Here is a 6,087-nt window from a genome sequence, read left to right on the forward strand (position 1 = left end):
TTAAAACTCGTGTCTTACGCTTGTGTCCCCAGCCTGAAATATGAAAACACTTCATTTGTTTTTCGTCACAGTTAAGTTCAAATACATGCTTGATTTATGCAGTCTTCAGAAAGCACCTGGATCACCTTAAATGAAGCATTAAAATGTAAATAATATAGAGATACAGAAATCTTGTCAACTTCTGGAAGGAACATTAATGAAGTAACAACTAAGCTTGGATATCACACTCTGGATGATACCTCAGAGATCACTCCCTGGGAACACCTCAGAGATCTTTCTCTGAACAATACCTTGAACAGCACTTGGGCTGCTCTTATGAGAGCTAAAAGCAGAGATTAATATTACTCTGCTTATCTGCTATTGCGCTAAGACTCAATGGTTGTTTCAAATGGAAAGCAGAAAATTTCTTAAAACACCTTAGAGGCAGGTGACCTCAAGACACACAAAATATTACACCCTAACCCAGTCTGCCCTTGTAGACTTGAAAAGTGCAAGACTGGGTCAACATACAAATGTGGCAACACAAAGAACAAATCCTATGTTCAGAAGCCAAAAGCATGCAGGCCTTCTCTGCATTGGTACATTTATAAAAGAATTTGAGCTTTTTTTTTTAAGTCTGAAGTGTGCATCAAAGTGAAAATAAAGAAATCAAATGAGCTAGAGGCTACATTTTCCTTCAGTCTGAGAGCTGGAGGTGCCATGAAATGAAACAAGCATGGGCACTGACACCCTCAGTACATTTTTTACATAAAGAACCCTCTGGGATGTTATTTACAGATGAGGCTGTCATGCTCTGTTAATGGGTCATTTAAAAGCTATTATTACACTAATAATACACCGAGAAGGCTCTCTTCTTATTACTACCATTTCTGCGAGCAACAGTCACAAAAGAAGTGTCCGAACAGTTTCTTTGGAGATGGACGAGGGTTTCCATGGAAGTGACAGGACGTGTTGGGGCCACAGGGATGCAGCAGCAGCAGAGCTACCCATCCAAGCGCGTCTAGAGACTTCCACAAGTACAGTGTGAAAGTAGGAGGCCTGGGGGTGGGGGGCAGTCATTTGGCCACATGCCGGCGCAGGCTGGGGTTCTGCTCTGCTGGTTGCAGCTCCGCGTCGAGGAGAATGTGAGGCTGCAGCCCGGAACCTTGCGGCTCTGCATCTGGTGCAGATGTACCGTCTTGAAGCGAGTGCCCTTGCAGCTGTATGGTTTGTGGCACAGCATGCACAGGACAGCACTCGGGTCGACCCCCTGGCCCGGCAGCTCTGGGAACCCCTCCCTGGCACCACCCCTCACCCAGTCTGCCCTGTTTGAGCCACCCTCCCCTTCGCTGACCCCCTCCACCTCTTGCTGGTAGTCCGAGCTTCATCCTGCTCCAGCTGGAGAATGCTCCTCAGTGCCAGCCCAGGGCTCATCTCATCCCGGCTGGGAGATGCTTGGCTGCTGCCCCCACTGTGGTTGCTGTTGTTGTAAAGGTGGGAATGTGGATGGTGGCATCCCTGGGTGCTAGTCATTCCATTCAGGACCCTGACCCCTTCCTCATCCTCCTCCTCCTCCTCTTTGTCGTCGAACACATCAGCCACGCTGATGACCTCCTTCTCAATTTTCACTGGCATGCTGGATTTGCGGGGCTTCTTCTTGGGTGTGGGGTCAACAAAATGTTCCTGGATGCCAGTACCAGGCAGCTTGTGGCTGACAAGCCCTGCCTCGGCCACTAGAGGATTGCGGGAGCCAGAGGCCGAGGCCTGCTGCTCCATGAGAGACATGTTGTTAGAGGCCGGAGGGAGTATGGAGCTGGTGGGCAGGGAGACCGATGAACTGACAAGATCCCCAGGGGACAACAGCGCACAATAGAATGGGGGTATCGGTTGTACTGGCTGGACTGATTTCAAGGATGGGAAGATCAGAGAACTTTGCAGGGGAGACTGCAGCATGGGCTCGAGCGGTGGGGTAGTGAAGCCAAGAGGTGGCCGTCCCGGGCTGGTCAGAGTCAAACTGCTTTTGGTGCTGGAGATGACAGATGTGCCAGAGCCAACGCTGGAGCGGATGAGGTCCTTGTCACGGTTGTTCCGCAGCATGGGCATGTGTAGTCGGGGGTTAGGGTTGGCGCTGTGCCGGTTGAGGCTGCGCAGGGAGCTGAACACCATGTTGCAGCCCTCGATAGTGCAGCGGTGCTTGATCTTCAGGTGCACAGCATTGTAGTGGATCCTCTGGGTGCCCTTGTCATAGAAGGTCTTGCCGCATGCGTTGCAGCACACTCGGCCCTTGCGTGAGATAGAACCCATGCGCCGCATGCGATGCATCTTGGAGGAGAAGGACGAGGTAACGATGCTCTTGGCTTGCTCACTCTTAACAAATGCATGTTGCTCACTCAGTCCAGCCGGCTGCTGCTGCATTGGTGCTTGCTGCTGTTGAGGCTGCTGGGAGGTGGGGGTCGGGGAGATGGTTGTTACGCTAGCAGGCTCAGGCTTAGGCTCGATCGCCACAGTGACACCGGTGCCCCCCAGGCCTGGGCTTTGCCCATAGCGGAACGGTGAGAGAGACACCTCCGACTCACTGCTCTCGTTGGGGTCACTCAGGTTTGGCAGACTGGACTCCCGTGGCCTGTGACCTGGCTGCTCCAGCATGAGCCCATTTGGGGGCAGACACTGGGTTGATGTACTGGAAAGGAAGCAGGAAGGCCAGGCTGTTGGGGATGTTCTCAAAGTGGTGTATAGTGGAGAGACTGCTGTTCTCGAGGTGCGTCAGCAGGCTGGGGCTACGAGAGCGGTTGTTGCTCTCGATGAAAGTCCTGATGTCAGAGTCAGTCTTTGATGAGGGCACTGCGATGGCCTGGCCTTCTTTCTCCTAGATGGACAGATCTCCTCCTCCCGGGACATGATAGTCCAGTGGTCCAGAACCTTGCCTGCAGCATCCTGAAGGCCATATCAAGGGGAACAAAGGACACCACAAGAAGTCATTGATTCTGCATAATTGGCACAGCTGATTAAAGGTAAATAGCTGCCTGCCTGCAATGTCCAGGCCTCCTGGAGCAAAGACCTCATAGATCTTAACAGAGCGACACCGCACACACCCTCCTTCTCCTAGCTTCCCTTTCAGTCTTCTTCTCCTGTGTCACCATGCAGGAAGTCATTACATTCATGGATAGAGAACAGGAACGTTTTCAATCTTGTCAACCGTAAAAACAACCTAGGGCTTTGGGGCACTGCTATTAGTCAGTCCCTGTGATACAACTCAAAGTCTATTGTTTCTCAGCTGATCCATAGAAATGCCTCACAGAAATACAAATACAATGACTCCCACAACAGAGGAGGAAGACTGACTTCTAACCGGTGTGTTATGGTTTTGCAACGGTCCTGTTACACTTCTGTGATAGTTACCTACCTGCATTATGCTACCCTAGCTGAATCTCACCCCCGTATTGGTCCACACTCAAGCCCCAGCCACCTGTGGAAGCATTTCTCAGGTTGCAGAAGCTTTAAGTAATGCCTGGTAATTGCAATACTTACATTCGGCCAGGAGATGGCAGCAAGAAAATAGAACAATAATTTCCCCACGGTTATTATAATTCACAAGGTAAATTTATTGTGTATGTCTGTGTATGTGTGTGTTTTACTGCACTTTGGGGACAATTTTATCAAATGTGATCTATGCAAACCCACACACACAGTGCCCAGTTACAGCATGCACACGCGCACACACACACACACACACACACACACACAGCGCCTACTTAGAGCACACACACTCACACACTGTGTGCTGATACAGCCCACACACACAGTGCCCTGTTACAGCACACACACACACACACACACACACACAGCGCCCAGTTAGAGCACACACACACACACACACACACACACACAGCGCCCAGTTAGAGCACACACACACACACAGAGCCCCCGGTCAGAGCTCACACACACAGACACAGTGCCCTGTTACTGCACACACACATTTTATGTTGCCGTCTGGTGGCCAAAATTGAGTACTACCATTTAAAAACATTAAAAATGCTCATTTCTGGTAATTGCAATACTTACATTTGGCCAGGAGATGGCAGCAAGAAAATAGAAAAATAATTTTCCCACGGTTATTATGATAATTCACAAGGTACATTTATTGTGTGTGTGTGTGTATGTGTGTGTTTTACTGCACTTTGGGGACAATTTTATCAAATGTGATCCATGCAAACCCACACACACACACACACACAGTGCCCAGTTACAGCGCACACACACATGGATAAACACAAACACAAAAAGTGCCCAGTCACAGTGCACACACACAGTGCCCAGTTACAACACAAACACACACACACACACAGCCCCCGGCTAGAGCTCACACACACACACACACACACACGATGCCCAGTTTCAGCGCAAACATACACAGTTCCAAGTTACAGTGTGCGCGCACACACACACACACACACAGCCCCCAGTTAGAGCTTACGCACACACAGAGTCCCTGGTTACAGCGCACACATACATAGAGCACACACACAGTGCCCAGGTACAGCGCACACATACATAGAGCGCGCACACACACACAGTGCCCAGTTACAGTGCGCACACATACACACACACACCACCCACTTACAGCACACACACATACACACACACACCACCCACTTACAGCACACACACACACACACACAGTGCTGTTATAGCGCACACAAGCACGCACACACACACACACACAGTGCCCAGTTAGAGCACACACACACACACACACAGAGCCCCCGGCTAGAGCTCACACACACACACACAGCGCCCAGTTAGAGCACACACACACACACAGAGCCCCCGGTCAGAGCTCACACACATTCACACAGTGCCCTGTTACAGCACACACACACACACACACACACAGAGCCCCCAGCTAGCGCACGCACGCATGCACGCACACAGTGCCCTGTTATAGTGCATACACACAGACACAGTGCCCTGTTACAGCACAGGCACATTTTATGCTGCCGTCTGGTGGCCAAAATTGAGTACTACCATTTAAAAACATCAAAATGATTTTTTCTGGTAATTGCAATACTTATATTCGGCCAGGAGATGGTAGCAAGAAAATAGAAAAATTATTTTCCCACGGTTATTAGGATAATTCACAAGGTAAATTTATTGTATATTTGTTTGTCTGTGTGTATGTGTGTGTTTCACTACACTTTGGGGACAATTTTATCAAATGCGACCTATGCAAACCCACACACACACACAGTGCCCAGTTACAGCACAGACACAGAGTCCCCGGTTAGAGCTCACACACACTCAGGGCACTGTTACAGTGCACACACACTGCGCCCACTTACAGCCCACACACACATAGTGGCCATTTTGAGCACACACACCAACACACTGTGCGCTGTTACAGCACACACACACACACACACACAGCACCCACTTAGAGCACACACACATACACAGAGCCCCCGGTCAGAGCTCACACACACTGACACAGAGCCCCATTACAGCATACACACACAAACACACAGAGCCCCCGGTTAGAGCTCACGCACACTAACACAGTGCCCCATTACAGCACACACACACACACCCAGTGCCCAGTTACAGCGCGCACACACACACACACACACAAACACACACACTGTATTAATGAAAGAGAACTGCCTGTATCTACCATTGCCAAAAACTGCTGCCCCCTGATGGTGATTGGTAATGTGAGCGCTTTGAAAGTAATGGACACCCTTCCTTGCATCTGTAAGGTGTTTGTATGGCTAACCTTACTCGAAGTTTGTTTATGTTGTTGGTCAGCTCTTGGGTGGTTGAACTGATTAAGATAGCATTTGACTTCCTGCCAATCCTGTTCAATCAGTGTTCCCACTCTCACTAACTTTTCCACAGTTTTAGCAGTACCTCTCAGTAGGCTTGCCAGACAGGGATTATAATTACGCAGAATAGCATGTACCACATCCTTCTCTGTCATGTCATTCTTCCATCGCAGACACAGTGCCCTGTACTGGAAAGCAAAGTTACGGATGGTCTCTTGGGGTCCTTGTTTCCTCTGATGGATTCTTCTCTCTGCTTCTGCTTCATAATCCTCGGAAAGAAAAGATCTTA

General features: G+C 49.6%; 1 pseudogene; it reads right to left on the reverse strand.

Moving 5' to 3' along the window:
* Positions 1 to 1,055: 1,055 nt before the first annotated feature.
* On the reverse strand, positions 1,056 to 3,388 carry LOC140591839 (zinc finger protein basonuclin-2-like; annotated as a pseudogene).
* Between the last annotated feature and the right edge of the window lie 2,699 nt (positions 3,389 to 6,087).

Source organism: Paramormyrops kingsleyae, chromosome 6 (genome assembly GCF_048594095.1).
Source record: "Paramormyrops kingsleyae isolate MSU_618 chromosome 6, PKINGS_0.4, whole genome shotgun sequence".
In the NCBI taxonomy this organism is placed as follows: domain Eukaryota; kingdom Metazoa; phylum Chordata; class Actinopteri; order Osteoglossiformes; family Mormyridae; genus Paramormyrops; species Paramormyrops kingsleyae.